The sequence below is a fragment of the Tupaia chinensis genome, unplaced genomic scaffold, assembly GCF_000334495.1.
Source record: "Tupaia chinensis unplaced genomic scaffold, TupChi_1.0 Scaffold000545_1, whole genome shotgun sequence".
Taxonomy (NCBI): domain Eukaryota; kingdom Metazoa; phylum Chordata; class Mammalia; order Scandentia; family Tupaiidae; genus Tupaia; species Tupaia belangeri.
Genome location: NW_006160057.1, coordinates 890,008 through 904,155, shown reverse-complemented (window position 1 = coordinate 904,155; position 14,148 = coordinate 890,008). Strand labels below are relative to the sequence as shown.

The window sequence follows — 14,148 nt, the reverse complement described above, 5'->3', positions numbered from 1 at the left end:
GACTGCATCATTCATTTGGGGAGATATCATATGCAAAAGAAAAGATTGAAGAATAATGCAATGTCACAGCCCATCAGCATATTAAAACTGTTTAAAATTAGCATCTGGGCATGGGTCATGAGAGTTTGGTCGGAAAGTAACAGCTGTAGGACTTAATTCAGGAGTGGTTTTATGTATCGAAGAATTGAATCAAGATTTATATGAGGCAAATAGGAATAAAACAATGTTATCTGAAACAAGAGAAATCACAGTGAATGTGGATAAACTAAGAAGGAATTGATGGAAGACTGGTAAACATTGCAACATAGCTGGAGACAAGAGATACACTTGGATGGATATAGAACATGTGTCTAGTAAAGGTGATGACTCAAGTATGCAGAAAATGACATTGAAGGGGGTGAACCCAGTGTGTTACAACCATTGCGTCTTCTCAGCAGAAAAACTAAATGATGTGCTATCAGTCCCATTGTCTACCTAGAGTCCTTCTATCCGATAAAGAAATTGCACTACCATTGGCATTCTACCATCAGTAGGTAAATTGGCTAGTTTTTGAGATTTTTTTAAAAAAGGAAATTCTAGTAAAAGAGAGAACAGACTTTAGACAATCTATTAATAGTTTCTCTTGAAACTGATACTGGTAATCAAGAAAGATGAGGTCAGTGAAAAAAAAGCTGATTGGAGTTGAACTAATGTGTAGATCACTGGCACCTCCTGGTGGCTAAAATGTAAATACATCGTCAAGAAAATCAAATGGCCCATCTTAACAAAAAGTCTAGCAAGTAATGTAAAAACCAGACACGTGCTTGATAAATAACCTCTGGTTGCTGTGTAGGAATGCTTTATAGAGGAGAACATATAGATGCAGATAATTGATAGAAGAGCTGACAGTTGTTCACTAAGATGTTAGTGTTAGCATCTGAGAAAAATAATGGATTCAAGACACTTTTTTGTTTTTAATATTTTAAATAATCAATCTAATTAAAAGGAGGATTAGAGACATTTGTAAGAGTAAAAACCAATGGAAATACCTTAGGTTTACAAGTGTGGAAATTTGTAGATGTATAACAAAATACTCAAAAGTTCATGGAAATGAAAAAAGTACCCACAGTCACAGCTAACAAAGAGAAGATTCAGGACTCAATCTCTAGCTTTCCTGTTTCCAAAGCCCTGGTTTTACCCTGGTTGTACAAAACTACAACTCTTCAATGTGTTTAATAGAAAGACTGGAAAATAGGGCCAGCAGGTGGCATGGTGGTTAAGGGCACTGGACTCCCACATGGCAGGCTATATTTTGAGTCCAGGACCTGGCGATTTGCTTTCTCACTTTCCTTCTCTCTCTGTCCTCTCTCTTTCTCTCTCACTTTTTCTCTCACTCTGTCCCTCTCTGGTCACACATGAATAAATAAATAAAGTCGAAATAAAATAATCCTTAAAAAAAAAGAAAAGAACAGACTAGAAAAGTCTGTGTCAATTCACATGCTTTGACTAGGCCCTGAAGTTAGATAAAAAATAAGATGACTTTGAACATTCATCATTTTTCTAAAGCGTTTTAGAAGGAAAAAAACAACAATCAGAAAGCAAAATGTTTACAAAAATAATGTTTCCCCCAAAGACTTACTGGTGCCCCTTTCTTTGTGATCTTCCTATTTAAAAAACAAAGAAAAAAGAAAGAAATATATAGGTATTTACTGTGCTGTCCCTGTGACCTGGTGGTTAAGAAAACTAGATCCCAAATGGCCAACCATGCAGTTTGAATCCTAGTCCTAGAGGCTTGTTAAACAGTCCTAGCTCATATGTGTACATGCCTCCAATCCCAACAGGTTTGATAAGTGGGGGAGAAGGGATTGTGGTGTGACCACACCTCATTGAGAGGTACTTCCTTCCTTTTCTTTCTTTTTTTTTAGAATTATTAATTTTATTTATTTTTAATTTTATTTATTCATCGATTTTAATTTAAGCAGAGAGACACATAAAGGGAAAGTGAGAAAGCAAGCCACCAGTTCCAAGACTCAAATCATGGTTGGCCATGTGGGAGTGTCCAGCACCTTAACCACAACGCCACCTGCTGGCCCCTCTTCCTCTCTCTTTCTATCATTCTCTCTCTGGTGAGCACACAAGCACCTTGATAGAATTGAAAAAATATATATGTTTATGTTTAGTTGCTTTTGAGTACAAAAGACTATTTCTAAATGGAGATATGCAGTCAATTATTAGTAGAGTAACACTCACTGAAAGTCCACTCTGGGCAGAAAATTACATATAACACCCATTGGATATAGGGATATAATATGCATATTAGAATCTATATTCTAGCCAAAGCCCATGGTACCTATTCTGGAAGTTTATCATTAAATGATATGAGGGAACATAGGGAAACTGCTGTCAAAGCATTTGCAAGATGTAGAAACATACTCACACATCTGAATACCAGCTGCAGAAATTAACCTGGAAACCTGTGCTGTCTAAAAGATAGTCAGGAGGTACATGCGTCTATGAAGTCCTTGAAATGTGGCTAATCCAAATTGAGATATGCTAAAACTTTTAAGTACTGGGCAGATTTTGAAGATACAGTGTGATAGAGAAAATGTAAAATATCTCAGTAATAATTCTACACTGATTATAAGCTGAAATAATTTTTAAGTGTTCTAGGTTCAACAAAACACATTCAAATGAATTCTCTCTTTTTTTTTCCTTCTTTATTGTGGCTACAAAAAATGGAAATTACCTATTTGAATTGCATTTGTAGGGTCACATGATATTTCCATTGGAAAGCACTGCTAGAGGCATGTGCAGTAGAGGGTTACTTGATTTTCCAAGTGGTTTTATCAATTTATATGCACATACCAATTTATTTGCTTTTTCTTTTAAAGTACATTCTTCAAAATGTTGATTTTTTTAAACTTCCAATCGACTTTTCTAAATTACTCAAAAATTCTATGTTACAAAGAAATGTAAAGCATTTTGTAATACTACCTTCAGTAAATTCAGAAATTTAATAACCTTTTACTATACAACAGACAAAATTAAAATTATGGAGGAAAACATCAGAACATAGAACTCAAGGTTCCATTGAAGAATGGCAGAAGTTCGTGAGTTAAATGCAAAAGTTTTATGCTTAGGTAAATGATTTGGGAAGTACACGGCTTTCTTCAAATTCTAAAAGATTTCTATGACCCAGAAAACATTAAGAATCATGACTGAAGAATAAAGTGAAAAATCATTGCGCTGGAATTTTGTAAAAAGTTGTTTAAAAAAAAAAAAAGAAAGAGCTCTAAACTTCACAGAAATTAGAGTCAAGGAAAAGCAAATATATTATACAGTTTTCACAGGATAAAAAGAAACACACTGGTCTCTGTATTAATAATTATGCTTACACAATCATTTAAAATTTGCATGTGCTTTTTATAGCTTGAATTGAAGTTGAACCTTAAGGAATAGTGTAAATTATTAAAATTAGCCATTGGTCACATGCCAAGCAAAGCTCCTGAGTCAGTAAAATGGAAAAGTCCCTACAAAAGGAAGAGAGAAGATACTGAAATTATCTTGTGTTTCTTGCTAAGGAGTGTGAAGCAGAAAGGGAATTAATCCACAGCACAGAGACAGTTCTTTCTGTCTGTGTTAGGCAACTGGTAAAGGAGGGCCTTGTTCTGTAGGGGCTGTATGTTTCAGTAGGAAAAACAGTTACATTCGACCACCCTGGGAGAGGCTTATAAAACTCTTCCAAGCTAGTAAAGGAAAAGGCCCAGACAATTAAAACAGGAAGTACCAGCTGGGGAAGATCTCCACTGGTGCTCATGAGTGTACAGGCCGCATAATGAACAACAGAAGAATAGATGTGGGGAACTCCTAGCAACCTCCTATGGGAAGGGGCAAGCAGGTGGGCCTCATCAGGAAGTGTTCGCTAGTTTATGTCCTGAAAACCCATCAAACACTAAGAAGCTATTTTCTTTTAAAACAAAATAAAATTAAAACCAAAAATTGATTGAATATCTTCATTGACAGGAGAGTGGGCCTTCCTATTGGGCTTTAGATATTTTTTGAGTAGTGCTTCATTTTTTTTTGTGGCATATGGTTGATAAAATTCTTTAGAAGAGCTTTTTATCTAATGTTCACATCTCCTCACACGTGTGGTTGACAGAAGGGTCTCCTTTAAAAATATTTTCTATTATTACCTGAAAAAGTTTTTGCCAAATTATGTAGTTCAGCCAAATTATAACTTGAAATAATTATCGCCAAATATAGCCAATATTTATAAAGCTTTCAGAAATATGATTGTGGAATGTTTCAATTGCTATGGGAGATAAGAGCAAAGGGTAAAGATAAAATTAATAGAGAGAAGTGATAACTTAAGTCATTGTTTTAGAAAAAAAGAGGAATCATTAGTCTACTTGATGAAAAAGAAAAATATCTACAGTCATTTCGTGCCTTTACATTGCCCACATCGTTTTTGTTGTGGTTAGATTTAATCTTTCTCTCTGGATCACAGAGTCACAAGATCCACATCTGGATCTCACTGTACAATATGGTATGTGAAGTTCCCATGATTAGAGAACACTATTCTTCACACAAAAAGAAAAGGCATTACATGTGATCAGGAAAGAAGAAATGGGAAACCACCCATAGAGTCCAAGTACTCATTCTGCCAAATTCTGAGAGGGCTTATATCTAAAATCCAGTAATAACAAGAGGGGATTTCCACTGGTGACCAAGTGAATTTGAGGTATAACCAAGAAAGAAGGCCCAAGGTGAAATAACTCCATTTCTGAAGCCAGAACTAAGTTCTAATTCTGGGCTTTTCACAAATTAGAAGTATAATCTTGGACTTCAGTTGTCTCACCACCAATTGAAGGTAAAGGACTTAGAAAAAAATTGGTGCATGAGAAAATCAGGGATGACAGTTTTTGAAAACCACAACTTCAATTTGATTTACATTTTTTTTCTAAAAATAAACACAATGAGATTCAACTTTCAGTATATCAAGAGATAAAAGTCAATAAGATACTTATGATATTGCCCTTTAATTTATACTAAAAAGATACCCTAGGTAATTTCACAATAATTTCATCCCTCTACAGCTATATTATTTAATCATTAATTTAGTTATTTATTTATTATTATTATTCTTTAATTGGACAAGAGGGAGAGAGAGAGAGAGAGAGCAAGCAAGCTGCCAGGTCTGAGACCTGAACTGCCGTCAGCCATGTGCGAGTCCAGTGCCCCAACCACCAAGCCACCTGCCAACCCCTATAGCTATGATTTTTTGCTTTAAATTATTTTGAAAATATGACCCACAAAGGATTCTCAGATTTTTGGAGGGAGGTACACAGAGAATTTATCCACAGTGAAGCTTGGTGGACATAATAACTTGGTTATTTCTTCACTGAGTAGAATTTTGCTTGTATCTTTCTTTTATATTCAAAATAACTGATGATAGCCAGTCACAATTTTTTCATTCAGAGGTTTGATGTCTATGCTCTAAACACAGACATTTCAATGCAGCAGGCATGCCAGGATTCTCGAGCCATATGGCAAATGGACCATAGAACATAGCATGTGTTTTGTTCTTCTTCCTCTTCTTATAATTTATGTAAATGACTAGTTATCAGCACTCCTTCCTTGTTTTATATTCCCCTTTATATTTACTCTTATAATATTTTCATGATCTCCTTTATTTTTTTATAACTTATGAATATTATAAATTATCAGCAGTGCAGTATGTCCAGTGGTTTATACCATTGTGGCTGCTGTATTCCACAATCCAGGTGTTGGAAACATAATCCCCAATACAATAGTGTTAGGTATAAGAAAAAGAATGTTTGATTCCTGAGAGTTATTGGGTCATCCAGAAAGTCATGATGCATTTTTGCACAGAAAAACAGAGAAAAATACATCATGACTTTCCCAATGACCTAGTAAAATCCAATTCTAAGTTTTCTTTGTTCCATTTTCTCTCACTCACCCAAACATAATTGTACTAAAAAATTCTTCACGTATAGGTAAAAGCTAAATTCTACAGAGAAAACAGGCAGATCTGGAATTTGTGTATTTAGGGAAAAGCTGTTTGTTATCAATTTCTGCTGCTTTAAATCTAACATAGTTAAGAATGGAGCAATTATGCATAGTAAGCTTTCTTTCAAAGCTAGAACACAAAAGAAGGTCTTGTCAGGAATTATTAATGTCTTAAGTAAAGTTCATCATAGCCAAAAACCTTGCTAAAGAATAAATCTACCAAAAAAAGAAGTGTGTGTACTTTGTAGAAATGGTGGGGGAGGTGATGGAGAGAAGAAAGTGGAAGACTCATTTTCTTAAAAGGTAGGTAAAAAATGGATATTTCTTTGGATGAAAGGAAATACAACCTCAATAATAAATAAATCCTCTTTTAAGAAAATAAGCTTAAGTGAAAGGGAAACTAGAGGTCAAAAATGAAAGCACAAGTTTAGTTCAGAGAAGAACATTATAGAAAGAGCACTGGGCTGAATCAAACCTTGGAATTTACTGGGGGATGGAGTATAGAAAGGTTATTCGACCAAGATCACTATTTGTAAAAGGTGGTATAGACATTTTATTTGTGTGTTACCTACATAGACTATACAATGACTGTATTTGTAAATTAATATATACAATATTTAGTATTTTTGCCACAAAAAGTTAATTATTTGCTAAATATAAGCATTTAAAATGAAGCATCATTTCTAATGCAGGTATGATTTTCTCTTATTTTCATTTTTAATTACATCAAAATCTAAAAAAACATTGAAAAGGAGGTCAGATAATTGTACATCTCCTATATGTCATGTTTTCACTTGCTAAACATGTAAAATTGGTAAACATACTTAGTTCTTTTGTAGTCCAGTTTTATCATATGGAAGAAGGAATGATAATGTCTGTTCACCTAAGTCCGGGGTTGTTGTGAAATCTTTTATGTAAGTCACGAAGCACGCAGGGACCTCTATGGTTGTTATAGAGAGCTAAAATTAACCTTGAAGAGTTATTTTTTTCAGTAATTAAAGTTATCCAAGAAATTTGGAAGCCGGAAGATCAAAGTGAGTATTCTACAGTATTGTTGTTAGTCAAGCTCACATTTCACATACCTAAAGTCACCACTAGATCAAATACTGATGATATTTTTCTGTTGGGTGGTTGGGGAAGTCATGATCCATTTTTGCACAGAAAAATAGCAAAATACATCATGACTTTTCTGACAACCTAATAGCTATTTCTCTTTAATATATCTTTCAAACAAGTACTAAAGAAGGTGGTTAATAGGATGAACACAAGGCCTTGCCAACAAATCTAGTGTTAAAGCTATACTTGATATTTATTATATTCCTCCTTTAGTACCCACTCAAGATTCCCCTTACCCTCAGCAGACACTTTTGTTACCTTCAATGGTTTGTCTGGTAGAAGGACCCAGAGCTTCATCCCCGAGGGTTGCTATGGCCTTCTCACGTGTGAGCTGATAAATTTGTCCATTTAATGTCAAAACTGAATAAAGCAATCCTAAAAGATGGCTAAGGTGGCCACTTGAGTGCCAACTATATTATTTGCTTCCATTGAAGAGCAGCCTCTTGATAATCAGAATCAATAAATAGGTCAATGATCTCTTTTTCTTTTGCATGCTATATTCATGGCACAAGAAGCTTATGGTGATTAAACAGTTAACTGTTGAAGTTTAAGTTTTAGTGGGATTTTTGCTGTGTTTGCTGATAGAAGCTTTCTTCATCTGGTAACCAAGGCCTCTAAACTCACAGAGCCCAGAGTTGTCAGACTGAGAAATGCAACTTTCCAAATTGGGGCACTGAAAATGATGGTTAATCAGGATACTCCTCAGTTCACTGCTTAATTCTAGGACCCATGCATTCTTTCATTTGTGGACATAGTAGCAAATATAGTGGTTGACTTAGAGTATGTACAATATTCACAAACTGTCTTCTCTAACAAAGTGCTTAGATGTTCATTCAAAAGGGTGCATCATTATTAAAGACTGGTGACTCCTGAGAGAAATAGTATGTGATAGGACCTACAGATGTTATGGGAATAAATTAATACCAGACTTACTTTGATGTGAGGTAGGTCATTTGATCCAATGATATCTTATATGGAATCACATGTCAATGGATCAGTTATTCAGTACGTTTTCTAGTAACGGTTCCGGCCAGGCCCTTCTGGAAGCAAAGACAAACCACACTGCAAGAGTGTCATCCCAGGATAGAAGGACACTATAGTCATAGAGTTGGTTGGCCTTCTCAAGAAATGATACCATATTTGCGTTCAAAGTTGATCCCTGTTGCTGGAAGCCTGGAATTTGTTAAAGGCACTCACTATATAATCCTTGGTGAATGTAAATAGATGGAGTTTAGACTCCATAACTGCCACCAAGTTGACTCTGTATGTGTTCCCCAATGTGCCAGTATTGGTATGGCTGACATCAACTCATTGAGTCATTCAGTCTAGTTGGTTAATTTGAATCTCTTTTATGGTTTATCTTCTCTTACAGGAATTAATAAGCAGTTGACAATCCATCGCACTTGATATCCATTTACAGTGGGTTATACAAATTTTTTGTCTGCAGAACTCCTCATCTCCAGTCTTCTACTTTCTTTTTCTAGCCCTCAACCAGGAAACCAAGTAATTTTTCACTACCTATGTCTCTGTATTGTCATTATCTCAGACCACTTCTTATTCTCCAGAAAATAGATGACCAGGTATACTGATCAAAGTTCTTGCCATTGGGACAATTTTCCCTTAAAATATTTTTCAGTGCTACTCTTGAGTTGGGTAGAGTACATGTGGTCCCTTTTCAGTAGCAACTACCAGTTTGATTTTCTGATTAACTGACTTATCTATGACCTATGTTTGGATGTTTTTCTCACCTGGTTGGAGGCCTTAAAGGATTACCCTGTGTAGTCATAGGTGTGAGTTGAAGGAGGAGGCTGGTAAAAGAATGATGGACAACATGAAGGTCTAGGTCTGGATCACCTACTAGTGAATCTTATTTGTGATTTCTAGCCCTATTCTTATCTCATCTCAGCTGCACATTTTCAAGTTATAATGGAATCTTGGTGGCCCTGCCCAACATTATGATATAGTTTGCTGATCTCAGATCATAATGGGCAGTTCTGGTTGCATGGTTTTTTCAAGTCTCATGACCAGACATTGTGTCTTTATCAGGCTGAGGGACATGACTGAAGGTGTTCTTCAGGAAGTTAATAATAACTCTTTGATGTAGACAGCATAGTCTTACTATACATTAGCACTTCAGTTTAAGTGGAAGAGTTATCTATCATTGAGTGTGTATTTGGGGCCTCTATGAACACTTCTAAACAAAATGGAAAGCCAAGTTTAACAACTTCTTACACATATGTTCTTGACTGCATTAAGGTGGAGGGATATACCTTTGGGACCTTAACTGGTAAGGCTAACATTTATATGAGTTTATAGTAGGATGGACTGAATGAAACAAGAAAGTTTTACAGATTTCAATGCCCCTTTTCACTTAATCATTTTGAAAATCTAAAATGAAATGTTTGTAAACTATTATCAGAATCCTCTAAGGTTCTTTCAGATCCCAACATTAAAGGCAATGTCTACTTCAACTAAGCCTTTAAACTTGGAGGAGGTTTAATCACACAAATCAATCAAGTAATTCTGTTCAATGTAAGGGGCATTGAGAATAGAAATCAGGGCACATATTGGGCATGATTTTTGTTTTTCCTCTTTCAGGACATAAAAGCATACAATATCTTCATTGCCTATATTAAAGGGCTACTTGCTTTTCACTTACCAGCAAATGAGAAGAGGCTTTCTGTTCTGTTTACTTTGAAATGGAACATTCTTAACCCGTAAGAGTGATACTATTGTCTTCTAACAGGAAAGGCATTTTGTGTTTACCAAAGGTATGGCATATCTAAAAATTTTAACATAGCAGGAGCCTAAATGAACACTTGGCAGAAAAGTAGAATATTATTTAAACAGGAATTACATATGATATTATATTATAACACTCAAGACTGAGGAACAAACCTTTTAAGGGGAAGGGATTTTCCTGTTCTTAAAGAAATGTGGATGTTATTAGTAAAGTCTGAGCCCTACAGACTTCAGTTCATTGTAGCAAAAAGGCTCTGAGAAAGATGAAATCATCTGTATTATATTATGAGCAGGCAGGCCAGTTGAAAAGGGACATTGAGTATGCAATGTGGTAGATATTAGCGAACACTTAAGAGAAACCACAGAAAACCTCGTGCATTGGCCTGGAGTAAGCCTTCAACATCTGCTCAGGCCCTTCAGAGTCTACACTGCTGAGAACATAAGTCAGTTTGTTGGTCATTCCTCTGAACTTGAAGCCAGATGAGCAAATCCAAGCCATTTTATGGTACAATCATTCAAATCATTCCAGTATGTTACAAGAGTTTTTGCCTTTGCCTTGAGCTTCAAAAAGAATTAGGCAGTATTTGTAACACTTCACACATTCCAAGGAAACGATTGGATCCAATTGTGAAAGTTTGCAAGTTCTGATGAATTTCTAATATATAATTTATGTTGAGCACTCAATTTAAAATGATACTTTGCTACAGAGCCATGATGCTAAAGGCAGTAATTGCTATTTTTATTGTTTGTAATCATTTTATTAAATTCATGCTTTTATGAATTTACATTTTTTATTATTTAATAATAAATATTTATAGTATAAAATGTCACTAGTCCTTGGACTGTTTTATCAGAGGCCTGTCCAAATGAGTAGATTCACCAATTGCGTTTAAGATCAACAGAAGGGCATATAAAGATGACCACACAATAAGTATTATATTACATCAAAATTTTCTTTCATTTTTTTAGAGGCATTTTTGCTGTAGGGTGTGTGCACTCAGCAGAGAGACAGAGAGAGAGAGAGAGTGACCGAGATATAAAAAGTGAGAAATCACCCTCCAGGGGGATGGCCATGAAACAATCCTTTCTCCTCCAGTCTCTCCTTGGGATTTTGGGCATGCATGCACACACGCATGCACACATGCCCATCATGAGTTTTAAGCCGCCGAGTCTAGAACCTGAACTACAGTCAACTATGTGGGAGTCCAGTGATATAACCATTATGCCATCTGCTGGTCCCCATCAAAATTTTCAGTAAGTGCTTTTAAAATACATATTTTTAAAGTTATGAAGCTAAAACAGATATTTGGGTTATGTTACTGTAGTCACCTACATTATTTTTTTTTTGCTGTCCATAAAATATCTCTTTATACACTACCTTATTTCTTTTTTTTAAGTTTATTTACTTATTTTTCTGACCAAGAGAAAGAGAGAGAGAAAGAGAAAAAGAGAGAGAGGGAGAAACAAGCCCAGCAGGATCTTTATGCCACAATCCATCTGTAGTCTAAGCTGGCCTGGATCACGGGCACAAGTGTACATTCCCAGTATGTACAGTGCAGGCTCAGGACAGGTACCAAGATCTTCCTGAGGTGGTCCAGTGTTGCTGAATGTTGCATTACTGCTATGCATCTGGCTGGCTCTATAAGTATATTTCTCATAACCTTATTTGAGAATCTTTATGAGCCAAGCCAGAGTAAATAGTATCTGTTTATCACAGAATTCATCTCATTCTCAGAAGGAAATTATTTGATGCCATGACTAGAATATCTAACATACAGCTAATGGCCTCAATGTTTCCCTGTTAGGTTAGAGTTAGGCCAGAATCTGCCTGTTAGGTCGGTGCTTCCTGGTGGTGAGGGGAAAGGGGAGAAGGACCTGGCAGAAATTTTATGTGGACTCACAAAATGCTCCTTATGTTTTTCCTGAATTCTGAGAAGTTGTATCTAATATTTTTATATTTGAGAGTTAAAATAACCTCAAGAACAACAAAGATGATCTGTTACCTACCACTTGCCAGAAGTATGCTTAAATATTTGTGTCATAATGGGTTGTCCAAAAATTCATGATGCATTTTTTTTTCTTTTTTTTAAATTTATTTGTTATCATCATAATCTTGTTTATATTACATTGAATCACATATAACTTTACAGTGTATTACATTTCTTTTTCCAGAAGGAATACCATGCATATCAGTCAATACAGAGACATTAAAATCCCCATTTCATCATCCAATAGTTAACGTTCTTTTTTTTTTAATAAATTTTCCATCCAAAATACACTGTGCATTGGCTCAATCAAGCACATCCACATACATGTTCTCAGCAAATAATTTTCCAATTCTTACGTCCTGCATACCTTGCCCTTTGTCTTGCCATCCCTGATTCCCCATCCCCCACCCTCTGCTATGTCCCATCTTCCTCCCCCATTGTCCCTGGCATCCATGGTTGCCCTCCATAATGATGCATTTTTGAATAGAATAATGGAAAAAAAAAGATAATGACTTTTCTGACAACCCAATATTTCTTAATACTCACAACTCCGTAGAGTTAGTGTAGGTATTAGTATCCTTATTTCTTTGTTGAGGAAATTGAGAATTAAATGAGAGTTTCTCAAAAGTTTATAGAAAATATGCATCATGAAAAAGCATGCACGAATTTAAAATAAAATTGCACCAGAATAGACTTGCACATTAATTCTATTTTTCTACAAGCTTTTTGAAGTTTTTTCATAGAAGTCAGTTAGCAACCTTGAGCTTCCAAGGTGTCTGGAAGGTCAAAAGCTTAAAGTCTAGTCAACTCTAAGTTAATTGAGAGATAGCAATTATACATACTTATGTGGCACAGTGCATTTTTCCTGATACATGAATACAATGTACATTGGTCAAATCAGTATAATTAGCATATCCCTTCTAACATTTTTCATTAGTTTGTCTTGGGGACATTAAAAATCATCTTTTCTAGCTATCTTAAAATACACAGTATATTATTATCGCATAGTATATTATGATTAACTACAGTCACCCTACTCTGCTGTAGAAACCTACGGAGTTATTTCTCCTGTCTGACTGTAATTTTGTGTCTGTTAACCAATATCTCTCTACCATTCCCTTTACCATATTCTTCCCAACCTGTGGTATTGACCATTCTACTCTTTTATGAAATCAAATGTTTTAGCTTCTACAAATAAGTGAGAATATGTCATATTCGTCTTTTCATGCCCGACTTATTTCACTTAACATAACGTCCTCTAAGCACATCTATGTTGCCACGAATGATAGGAATTCATCTTTTTTATAGCTGAATAGTGTTCTGTTGTGTATCTATACCACATTTTTCCTTATCTATTCACCTGTTGTTGGACACTCAGGTTGATTCCATATATGGGAGGTCCAAAGCTTAAATTGAAAACTCCAAATATTCTTGAATAAATAGCTAAATAGAATCAAGTCTATATTATGATCCTGAGTATGTTAATATCCACACTCTAGCAGGCAGCATGCTAGAAGCCAACTGTTTATACCTCAAATAAATGGTAAACTGGCTTAACTCCAAGATATTGTTTTCCTTTTTTAAGAGAATATTAGTGAGGGTGAAAGAGAAAACTAGAAAAGGTAAAGGTAGACCTTGTTCATTTTGGAGCTGACTAAACCAAAGTTTCCTGAATCCTTTTCAAGCGGCTGTAATCATTGGATGACTAGTTGGGTCCTTAATGATCACAGAGGGGACTGGTATTTTCTGCTTCTAAAGAAGGAGCAAAAAATTATCAATCTACTTTGCCAGCCATAATGAAATATTTTAGTACTCTACTATATTCTAGGCCTTCCTGAGAAAGCTGACTTGCCTTTGCAAACCTAAAAGCATTTTGTAACAATACTTTAATATCTAGGAACAAAGTATCCACCGTACATCTGAAACATGCAGGAGGTTTTAGAACCCAGGAAGAGTGAATTTCATCCCATTTTATCTTATGCTTTATCTTCAATTCAGTTCTTTAGAACTAATAAAGTCATAGGTGTAAGGCAGCTTACAGAGCATCCAACCCAGTGTCTCCATACTCACCACTTAGGGAATTCACAAAGTTTCTAGATAGGACTCCAGGAAGTTGTATGAATATATTCCAGATTGACTCTTACTTTATATTCTTTCCTAAAGTTTACCTGTTTTGCCCAGAGAGACATTCAAGGTCTGGGAGTTCACCTTTCCCACCTCTCTTTCAGTATCAATTTTTGTCTAGCCTGCAAAATAAAGATATAATTTTGTCCCATTTGAAATCTTTTTGGGG

At 35.4% G+C, this 14,148-nt stretch overlaps 1 long non-coding RNA gene across 1 annotated transcript in view; it reads right to left on the bottom strand.

Annotated features, from left to right (window-relative positions):
- The window catches only part of LOC102491084 (uncharacterized), a 13,763-nt gene extending 4,759 nt beyond the window's left edge, over positions 1–9,004 (bottom strand). The window contains exon 1 of the long non-coding RNA XR_335831.1: positions 8,874–9,004. This is a non-coding gene — a long non-coding RNA (uncharacterized LOC102491084). The remainder of the gene's footprint in view (positions 1–8,873) is intronic.
- Between the last annotated feature and the right edge of the window lie 5,144 nt (positions 9,005–14,148).